The 11,233-nt window shown below is 47.0% G+C and overlaps 1 pseudogene; it reads left to right on the top strand.

Moving 5' to 3' along the window:
- Window positions 1-7,413: 7,413 nt before the first annotated feature.
- LOC121677321 lies at window positions 7,414-10,856 on the top strand (annotated as a pseudogene).
- The last annotated feature ends 377 nt before the right edge of the window (window positions 10,857-11,233 follow it).

Raw genomic sequence — 11,233 nt, 5'->3', positions numbered from 1 at the left:
TTATTTTTCTGCCCATGTCTGGCCACAGTCAGAGTCCTGACCACACAGCAGCAGGGGCATGGAAGAAGAGTTTAACATTGTTATTGTATTTCCCACCCAAAGCCGCAGCTATGATGCTGCCCTGACCTGATTCCCGCTCCCCCACTACCACCCCTAACACAGCCTTTCCCCTTCCCTGCCCAGTGTGGCCTTGGCATGGGCTGGGAAGACTCCCTGCTGTCCTCATGCCTCCTGATGCCTCATTCCCACCCCTCCCACGCAGGGCTCTCAGGAAGGTTCCAGAATGTTCCAAGACCTGCTTGTTGGCCCTTGTGTGGCAGAGCCCTCATCCCAGTTTCCTGACCCATGCTTCCTTCCACTCCTGTACACCCTTCCACTCTCATGGAATCTTCTGCCTGTGGCGGAAGCAGAGAAGTCACATGGTCCAAATCAAGTTTGGAAGCTCACCCCGTGGAGACGCCAGGGTCTGAGGGATGAGGGTTGGACACAAGGCAAGGCTTGCTCAAAGATGCAGGTGACCCGGAAAAGCATCAGGCTGGTGTCTCAAGTTCTTTTGGGGGAGCAGGGTGGGAAATATTAATATAATTAATAAGGTTAGGTGCTACATAAGAAACAGCATTTCCAGAGTCTTGAGTTGGGCAGCCTGGTGTTTTGGTGCCTTCAGAGGTAGCCAGTCCCTGTGATGACATTCTTTCACCTTCAGGACAGGATGTCCCAGTTTTGGGTTAGCTTTGCAGTTAACAGCTAGCTTCTGGAATCTTCTCAGAAAAACATTCAGTATTACAGGAATGTAGAGTGAAGGGGGCAAATTCTAGGCCTCAGCAAAGGATTAGTTAAAATGAAGTCACAGACAGGACAGCTTGTCATCCCCGTCTTTCACTTTTAAAATTAATTTATTTTTAAATTTTATTTTATAAACCTTATTATAAAAAAGCTCTTGCAAGTAAATAAAAACATCTCACACCAAGATTAACCAGACCCAAAGTCTGTTCAGCTTTGTGAAGTCCTGACAGTTGAAAGAAGCATCAGACTGGCAGCGGGGAGCTTTATATTCAGTCTTACATCTTCAGAATAGGACACATTTTTACCCACTTATCCACCACCCAAAACAAAGAAAGAAAAAAGCCCCCAAAACATGACAGAACTAGAGTTAGAAAAACACTTAGATGTACACCCACTTTCATAACTCACGTCCATTCCCTTCATTCGGTTCCCCTCATCCTCTTACATTTAGCCTTTCGTGCAAAATAAGGGATGGGAGAGATGGCTAAGCGGTCAGGAGCACTGGCTGGTCTTCCAGAGGACCAGGTGATGTAGGAGTGTTTCTATCTATCTGCTGTTTCATTGGTTAATTAATAAAAAAAACTGCTTGGCCTGATTGGTTAGAACATAGGTGGGCGGAGTAGACAGAACAGGATACTGGGAGTGAGACAGATGCCTCGGGCAATTGCCCTGCCTCTCCTCTCTGGGACAGTCACCATGATGCTCCGACCTGAGACAGACGTGATGGAGCCAGCCGCCAGGTCAGACATGCTGAATCTTTCCCGGCAAGACACCACTCGTGGTGTTACACAGATTATTAGATATGGGTTAGTCAAGATGTGAGTAAGAGGCTGAAACTAATGGGCCAGTCAGTGTTTAAATGAATATAGTTTGTGTGTTGTTATTTCAGGGCATAAGCTAGCCAGGCAGCCGGGAGCCAGGAGGGAAGAAAAGCAGGCCTGCCTGCAGCTCTCACTACAGGTAGAGTGTGGAACTCTCTGGGTATAGGCTCAGGACTGAAATAAAGAGGTCATGTGGTAGTTCTAGTTTTAATCTGAGGAATCTCCAAGCTGATTTTCACAATGGCTGTATTAATTTGCACCCCCAGCAGTAGTGAATAGGGGTTCCTTTCCTTCCATGTCCCCCAAACATTGCTGTCAGACTTGTTGATGATAGCTATTGTGAGTGGGGTGAGGTGCTATGTCAAAGAAGTTTTAACTTGGATTTCTCTGATGGCTAGGAAAATTAAATGCTTTAAAAATAATTATTGACCATTTATGCATACTTTTGGAAAACTATCCACTCAGCTAAATTTCCCGTTTGTTTTTGGTAGTTTTACTGCCTTGGTGTTTACTCTGGATGTCAACCCCTTGTCTGCAGCGGAGCTGGTGAAGATTTTCTCCCTTTCTGTGGGTTGTGCTCTGCTTGTTTCCTGTGCTGCACAGAGATGTCATTGTCATGTAGCCCTGTCTCTTGTTACCCTGGCTCAGGTCCTGCTCTGCTGTGTAGCCCTGTCTCTTGACACTCAGGCTTGGTTCCTGCTCTGTTGGGGTGCTGTTCTGCCTGCCTGCGTCTTGAAGGGGCATCTCTTGTGTTAGCTTTCAAAAGCTTCAGCACCTCAGGTTATTTATTTATTTATTGGGGATAGTTTTTCTAGGCAGTGTTTCTCTGTGTAACAGAGCCCTTTGACTGTCCTGGAACTTACTTTATAGAGCAGGCTGGGCTTGAACTCATAGAGATCCACCTCCCTCTGCCTCTCGAATGCTTGGATTAAAGGTGGGTACCACCACACCCGGTGTGGCTCAGGTTTTCAATCAAGGCCATTGATCTATTTTTGAGTTGACTTTTGTATCAGCTGATCTTTTCCAGGTGGAGGGCTAGTCTCGCCAGCACCATTTGTTGAACACGCTATTTTTTTCCAAAGTATGTTTTTACCTCCCTTATCAAAAATTAAGTGGTCATAGCTTGGTTATTTTATATCTGGGTCTTCTATCCCACCGGTCTGCCCGTATGTTTTTATAGCAGTACCAGGCTGTCTTTATTGCTATAGCCTAGAGTAAGACGTCTCTATAGAAGAAGCCTGACCCAAAGGGCCGAGGTAGCTCAGTGCTAAAGCACTTGTTTGACTTGCTCAGGCGCTAGTTCAACCCCCAATACCACTTTAAAAAAAAAAGAGGAAGGGGAGGAGGAGAGAAAAGGAAATGGACATGACATGAAGGCCTTGGAGAGGCCAAGCCTTCTTACCCCACTGGATTCCACTCTGTATCTGCAGGTCCAAGGAAGGAGTCACCATTTTCAATAAAAATGGCTTCCAATCTTGGAAAAGTAACCTAGGCAACCATTATTGTTATAACCCAAACATCAAGTGTTATCTACAGCGTTTTTAGTCAGGCACTGTGTACTGCCCTGTGTGTGATCGGCCTGCAGCAGGGGAGGAGAAAAGGGTTTATTTAGTTTCCCCACCTTCTAACAGGAAGAGGGAGGAGGAGGAGGAGGAAGGCTTGAGCTGCATAATCCAGGAAGCTTCTCAGAGGTGGGCAGGTTTCTGCACACACTGGGGAAAGAACATCCATCAGACAGCTGTCAATGAACCAAAGCAAAACGTAGCATAAAAAGAGGAGAAGAGGGCTGGAGAGATGGCTCAGTGGTTAAGAGCACCGCCTGCTCTTCCAAAGGTGCTGAGTTCAATTCCCAGCAACCACATGGTGGCTCACAACCATCTGTGATGAGGTCTGGTGCCCTCTTCTGGCCTGCAGACATACACACAAACAGAATATTGTATACATAATAAATAAATAAATATTTTAAAACAAAAAGAAAAAAAAAGAAAACCACCAACAACGCAGGTGTACACCACCTCGCCTGGTGGTAGGAATTTAAAAAAAAAAAAAAAGAGGAGAAGAGGCCAAGGCAGCTTGGGAAGAATGTTGTGTGTGTTTACAACCTTCCAGCCAGTTGATGGACAAGTGTGTGCTAGGCAGGCTGGCTGTGGCCCCTGCCCATCTCAGTGTTAGTTTCTTAGGGACCCTCTGGGAGGCCCAGAGAGTTGAGCCATGCAGAATGTATGGAATTGCACGGTCCCTAGCCTTAGCCACTGTCCTTCACATAGGTGGGTCCCCACCCCTTGCTCTCCAGAATCCCCTAGCAACTCCTCCCAGGGTTATGACTACAGCAGCAGTCTGAGTCAGTGTTAGACTAGTCAGTGCTGCTACAACCTTCATTTCACAGACTTGTTCCAGAGAGACATTGTGTGTGTGCGCGTACACACACACACACACACACACACACACACACACGAGTGCGCATGCGCAAGCACATGCATTATCAAAGCACAAAGAGACCACCGTGTGCAGCGTGTGTGAGAGTTCATCTTAGGAAATCACTAGGTAAAAGAGCATGAAACTGCAACTAGTTGAACTGGTTCCTATATAAATATGAAAGACCAGCTGGGCGGTGGCGGCGCACGTCTTTAATCCCAGCCCTCAGGAGGCAGAGGCAGGCAGATCTCTGAGTTTGAGGCCAGCTACGTCTACAGAGTGAGTTCCAGGACAATCTCGAAAGCTACACAGAGAAACCCGGTCTTGAAAAACCAAGAAGAAAGAAAGAAAGAAAGAAAGAAAGAAAGAAAGAAAGAAGGGAGGGAGGGAGGGAGGGAGGGAGGGAGGGAGGGAGGGAGGGAGGGAGGGAGGGAGGGAGGGAGGAAGAAAGACCCACACGTCAATATCCACCGCTATCATGGGAGGTCCCAACCACTTCAGCTCACCTTATGTGTCGTAGACAATCTCCTTCCACCCTCCATGGAACCACCTCCACCACCTCCCCAACACCATAGCCGAAGACCAGCTGCGTCTCTTTCTGGATACAAAGTGTCGTATTGGTGTAGTAGAAATGTTTCACAGCCTTTTAACTGTGTAAGTGTGTTATCGCTTATTAGGTGCTTTGTTTGTTTATTTATTTATTCATTTATTCATTCATTCATTTTATTTGTTTGTTTGTTTGTTTGTTTATTTGTGACAGGGCCCTCTTTGTATTCCTGGCTGTCCTGGAGCTCACTAAATAGATCAGGCTGGCTTCAAACTCACAGAGACTCTCCTGTTTCTGCCTCCAGTGCTGGGATTAAAACTGTGTTGTGGAATATTATCTTAACTATATGAAGGTGTGTTAGATTTGTTTATGCCATTGTTGTTAATGTAAAGATGTGTTGCATTGTTTCCGCTGTATTTGTTTAATTATGTAAAGACATCTTGCTTTTCTTTCACCTTGTCTGCCTAAGGCACCTGATTGGCCTAAGGAAGGCTGAATGGTCAATAGCTATGCAGGGAGAGAGACAGGCTGGTGTGCAGAGAGAATAAACAGGAGGAGAGAGGAGAGGGGGAGAGAATGAAGGAGAAAGAGAGGAACACAGCTGGGGCCAGAAGCCAGGCAGCTACCAGCCAGACATGGAGACGGTGGGAAAATACGATATCTAAAAAGAAAAAAAGGTAAAAATCCCCAAGGTAAAATGTAGATAAAGAGGAACAGAATAAAACAAGAGTTAAGATAAGGCCAAGCATTCATAACAAATAAGAATCTCTGTATTATGATTTGGGAGCTGGTTGGTGGCCCCAGAGAAAAAGCCTGGTACAAAGATGTAGGGTTTTTTTTTTTGAGGATGAGCATTAAGATAGGGTCTTGCTAGGTAGCCCCAAATTCAAGACCCTCCGTCTTTGGCTTCTCAAGTATGGCGATAGCCACTAACAAGGTTTTTTGAGTCTCGTGCCCCTAACTCGATTTCCCATCTGAGTCCCGGGTTTTATCCCATGACTCTGCACAGCGTTCTGCTTTTCAGGAGTGTGTATGTAGAGTTACGGCTGGGCCCACTGCATTATTCGTGGAACCATCACAAAACTTCGAACGTTGAGACGTGGAAGGGTATCAGGGGTATCAGCCAAGTGGGAGCTGTGGGAGGTGGGGTGCACAAGCTGGGGGTTCCCGAATCTAGCTGTAGCTACAGAACCAACAGCTGCTATGCCATCTCTATTAGTGTTTCTTTCAGTGTGTGTGTGTGTGTGTGTGTGCGCGTGTGCGCACACGTGTGCGTGTATACAACGTGTGGGAGTCAGTTCTCTCCTTCTACCACGTGTGTCCTGGAGATGGACCTCAGGTCACAAGGATTAACAGCAAGCACTTTTGTGTTACACTATCTTGCTGGCCCGGACTTCTTTCATATTTAAGTCATGTATCTGTTTACACATGTTTTGGCATGAATATTACACGTCTCCCAAAAGCTCACGGGTTAAAGACTTGGTTGTTCCCAGTGAGAGTCATCCTCGGATGGCATTATTAGAAAACGATGGTGACTTAGGAGAGGGGCCTACTTGGAGGAAGCGGGTCACTGGGCATGCGCCTTTCGAGGCTGCGTCGTATCTCCTGACCCTCTTGGCCTCTCTTCTTGTCATTTACAAGAAGAAGAGCCTTCTCCACACACCCTTTCTTCAGGATGTTTCTGTCTTGTGAACCATCAGGGAAGACTGGAGCTAGGCGACAACTGTGGATTCAACCTTCTGAAACCGTAGGGTGAAAGCAAGTCTTCCTCCTTCCGGGTGTCTCTCTCAGGTACTTCCCGCCGTCACTGGGACTATGATTGACACAACAAAATTCTATAACCACTCTGCACTCATCCATTTATTCATGTGTCCATTTGACAAACATTTGTCTTTTCAGGGCTGGGTACTGGGCAAGGCATGCTGACTTACGGGAAGGTACTCTGTGACACCTAAATGAGCCACCCAAGGAAACCAGAGACAGGGAAAGAACCAACACCCTGTGCCAGTTGGTCCTTGGTTTCCCCTGCCTCCTGAATGTTGGGAGACAATTTTCCACGGCTCAGTCACATTTCTGCAAGTCTCAAGGACAAACGCTTCAGACAACCTTCCGTTCTGCACTCTTCCCGGGTGCTTATGCAGTGAGATTAGTGAATGACAAGGTAGTGTCTCCCTATTTTGTTTGAGAAGGTGGGCAGAAGATCTATTTGTTGTCAAATATCGTAAAGACAGCAATTAGCTCTGGGGGGAAAGGTCCAACAGGTTTGTTTTATGACTGTAGATAAGAGATTGGTGTTTCCTAACCTGGGGCTGGGCAGCTGGGATGCAAGCCTACTTTGGGTCATAGATCTGATCTGGGCTCGCAGCTGTATTGTCTCAGGGAAAAGGAGGGGGAAAGCCAGTGAAATTATGACGTTGATGCTGCTGTAAAGAAGTTCTTTGTCTCTTAGCTGGGCTCTGGTGTTTATTGTTAGCATCTGGGAAACTGTGAAGCTTGTGAGCTATCAAGATATCAAGGCCCTTCACGGTGGTGGACATTCATAGATCCGTGTTTTCAGGCCAGTCACTGGAGAATGAAGCAAATCTAGGAGGCAAGAGGGCAAGCCTGGATACTGAGCACCTCTGGGGTTCTCCGAAAAGACCAGGGTGGAATAGGTAAGGAAGATGAGGGCCGACTGGAGACCAGGCTGGCCCCACAGTGCCACGAATACTCTCTATTGGCTAAGCTTCGGTCAAACCCTGAGATCCTTTGGAGACCAGCCAAGGAGCATGGTGACCATAAGAGGCCATTGCAAACTTCCTCCTTCGTGCAAGGAGAAGGGAGACCCATGGGAATCTCTGGGGCAACATGAGTGAGAGAGGACCTGGTCCACACTTCCTGAGGTGTGTGGGAAGGGACAAGCAGGCCAGGAGACTCTGCAAAAGTCCCCTCTCCCTAGAAGGTGGCATTCACATGGCATGGTCAATCTTTTCAACTATCCTTCTACGAACATAAAGGACTCTGCCTTATGAAAAAGCTGATAACCATGGAGTGTGGATGCCCTCCATGAGGAGCCCTCACCACATCCCAGCATTCCACGTGTTTCTGGAAGGCCCAGCCCATAGGCTTAGCTCTATTATACCCTTCTTTGCTTAGGCTGCTCATTAGTACCTGGGGTTCAGCCAGGTGTGTGGAGGCCTTCACTCACATTCTGGGGAACTAGGTGAGCCCGACTCTGTATGTATGTCTCACGTTCCTCCCTGTGTCACACGGACCAGCGCATCATACTAAACATCATACAATACACCATATACCATGTTATATACCATACACCATACTATACACCATACACTGTACTATACACACACACACCATACTATACACCATACACCGTACTATACACCATACACCGTACTATACACCATACACCATTCTATACACCATACATCATGCACCATGCTATACACCATACACCATCCTATACACCATACACCAGGCTAAACACCATACACCATTCTATATACCATAGTATACACTGCACCAAGCGGCCCTAGACACACTGCCATGCTTATTTTTGTTAATACTTCTGTGCCTGAGACAGGATTGTCTTTCTAGGTCCCATGAACTTGGTCCCTTTGGTGGTTTGAGGTCTGAGCCATGAGCCTGAATGGGAACCCAGAAGTTTGCATAGCCTTCCCTGCGGACTGCCCCTCTTCCTCCCTGCCTTCCTTGTCTTTACATATTGAATAAAAACACAGACTCAGGGACCTGAGAAAGACACACCACTACTGTTCTTAAATGCAGAGACTTGTGGATATGTACAAAGTGTGAGAGGTTTGTCTTTTATCTTGCCTCTCTTTCTGATCAGCCATGAGCTGAGAACTAATATTGGAGGCAGAGTGACTGGCTCTCCCTTTGATGCCAAGAGCCCTGAGGTGAACTGTCTTTTCCACCACCAGGGTTCTCAGAAAGCCAGGGCTTTGCAGGCTGGAAGGCAATACTCTTTCTTTAGAGAGCTGTCTTCAGCCCCTGCAGCTGTCAGCTAGGAGGTGGCAGGGCCTAGTCAGTTGAGGGCAGTTGGTTTAATTGTCTCAAGGGAAGCTGGGTTTGGAGTGTCAGGGCCCTACAGTTAAGGATGGTCAGATATTCAGGGTCACCCAGGCAATAACAGCATCTTTTAAAGCCTTTTTATAGTTTGTTTTTAGTTTCTATTTTTCTCAGGCTGGCCTAGAACTCACAATCCTCCTACCTCAGCCTATGGAATGCTAGGATTATAGCATACCCCTACACCTGGCTCTCTTAAAGCATTTAAAAGTCAGTTTTACAGGTGTATTGTGACCGGTTGCATGTTTTATGTACATATACTGAATGGTGGGGTGCATATCATAGGCTATATAGACTCTAATGCCGCAGTCACCCAGCAGCTGATACTGCATCGTTAAGTTACACATTAGTCACTGTAAGACAGGCCCTGAAGCGTATTGGAGCCTAGATTTGCTCTATATTCAGGTTGTATCTCTGACCTGGGGCTTGCTTGAATTGTTCTGTGAAATGGTCTGGCATCAGACGTTTTTTAAAAAACGTCCAATAAGATGCTGGAGAGATGGCTCAGTAGTTAAGAGCACTGGCTACTCTTGTAGAGGGCCTAGATTCGATTTCCAGCATCCATGTAACATCTTACAACCATCTGTAATTCCAGTTCCAGGGGAGTCAGTGTCCTTTTCTGCCTTCTTGGGCACCAGGCATGCATGAAGTGCATGTACACACATGCAGGCAAAGCACCCATGGATATACAATGAAAGTTTCAAACTTTATTTTTATTATTTTTTCGAGACAAGGTTTCTCTGTAGCTTTGGTGCCTGTCCTGGAACTAGTTCTTGTAGACCAGGCTGGCCTCAAACTCACAGAGATCCACCTGCCTCTGCCTCCCGAGTGCGCCACCACCGTCCAGCAAAAGCTTCAAACTTTTAAATTTTAAAAAGTTCTTGTGTTTTCTGTCTGTTTTGATCACATTTTTCCCCTCTCCCAACACTTCCCTACCCTTGCTCATCCAACTTCATTTCTCTCTCTCTCTCTCTCTCTCTCTCTCTCTCTCTCTCTCTCTCTCTCCCACAACAACAAAATCTTTTCTTTCCTTTCTGAGAAAAGGCCTCATCGTGGAACTTTCATTGGTCCAGAAGTTACTATATGGACTGGGCTGGCCTTGGAACTCACAGAGATCTACCTGCCTCTGCCTCCTGAGTCCTGGGATTAAAGATTTTCACTACAATACCTGGTTCCAATAAATAAATAATAAATAAATACTAAATAAAGACTCTCTGCTCCTCTCCACTCTAGAGACAGCCATATCTTCTGGTGCATTGCCAGTCTTGTCCCCAGACATGATAGTGGAGGTCAGAGTGGACAGACATGTTCTGGCAGAAGGACTATTGTTGCCATCAGTGACCTATTCATTGACATCACCTACCTGCTTCACACATTCCAGTATGGTTCTACCCACAACATGTTCCATGGCACAATCAAGGCTAAGAAAGGAAACTTTGTCACCAAAGGGATGGCCATCTTCGTCTTCCAGAAGGGAGATTCAGTCAGCATCAAATAGGGCAATGCTGGGGCTAAACATGTCGTGGGATCTCCTGGTATCTCTACCACTGTGGAGAAGGCAAGGGCACTGGAAGAATGGGGCCAAAAGTGTCATCATCTCTGCCCCTTCTGTTGATGCCCCCATGTCTTGATGGGTGTGAACCATGAGAAGTTATGACAACTCACTCAAGATTGTCCGGCGTGCTTCCTGTACCACCCATTGCTTAGCCCTCCCTGGTCTAGGTCACCCATTACCACTTTGGCATTACGAAAGGACTCATGATGCTGTACAGTTCATGTCATCACTGACACCCAGAAGACTGTGGACGGCTGCCCAGAACATCATCCCCACATCCACTGGTGCTGCCACGGCTGTGGGCATGGTCATCCCAGAGCTGAACAGGGAGCTCACTGGCATGGCCTTCCGTGTTCCTACCCCCATTGTGTCTGTTGTGGATCTGACATGCCACCTAGAGAAAGGAGCCAAGTACGATGACGTCATGGTGGTGAAGCAGATATCTAAGGGCCCACTAAAGGGCATCCTAGGCTACACTGAGGACCAGGCTGACTCCTGTGACTATAACAGGGAAGCTCACTTTCCCACCTCTGAGGCTTGGGCTGGCATTGCTCTCAGTGACAGCTTCGTAAAACTTTCCTAGCATGGCAGCGGATATGGCTACAACAACAGGGTGGTGGATTGCGTGGCCCCCGTGGCCTCCAGGGAGTAAGAAGCCCTGGACCACCCACTCTGGGCAGAAGAAAGAAGAGCGAGGCCCTCAGCTGCTGAGGAGTCCCTGTACCCACTCAGCCCCCAAACACCGAGCATCTCCCCTCAGTTCCATTCCAGACCCCTAGAATAATGGGAGGAGCTTAGAGAGCTCTTGAATACTAGCAATAAAGTTCACTGCACCTCTCAAAACAAACAAAACCCCACAAACCCTTGAAAAACATCAAACCTTGATAAAAAATGTCCTTTCAAATCCATCTTCTTGTTCTAGTAAGGTTACATTTTCAGTAGTTTGGTTTTACTGTCTCTTTGTCCCCTAGCTCCCGATTTCTCAATCTCCAAGACAGTCTCTGAGACTATTTATGTAGCCAGGCTGAC

This window comes from Arvicola amphibius, chromosome 10 (assembly GCF_903992535.2).
Source record: "Arvicola amphibius chromosome 10, mArvAmp1.2, whole genome shotgun sequence".
In the NCBI taxonomy this organism is placed as follows: Eukaryota; Metazoa; Chordata; class Mammalia; order Rodentia; family Cricetidae; genus Arvicola; species Arvicola amphibius.
This window is presented reverse-complemented; position numbering and strand designations above follow the sequence as displayed.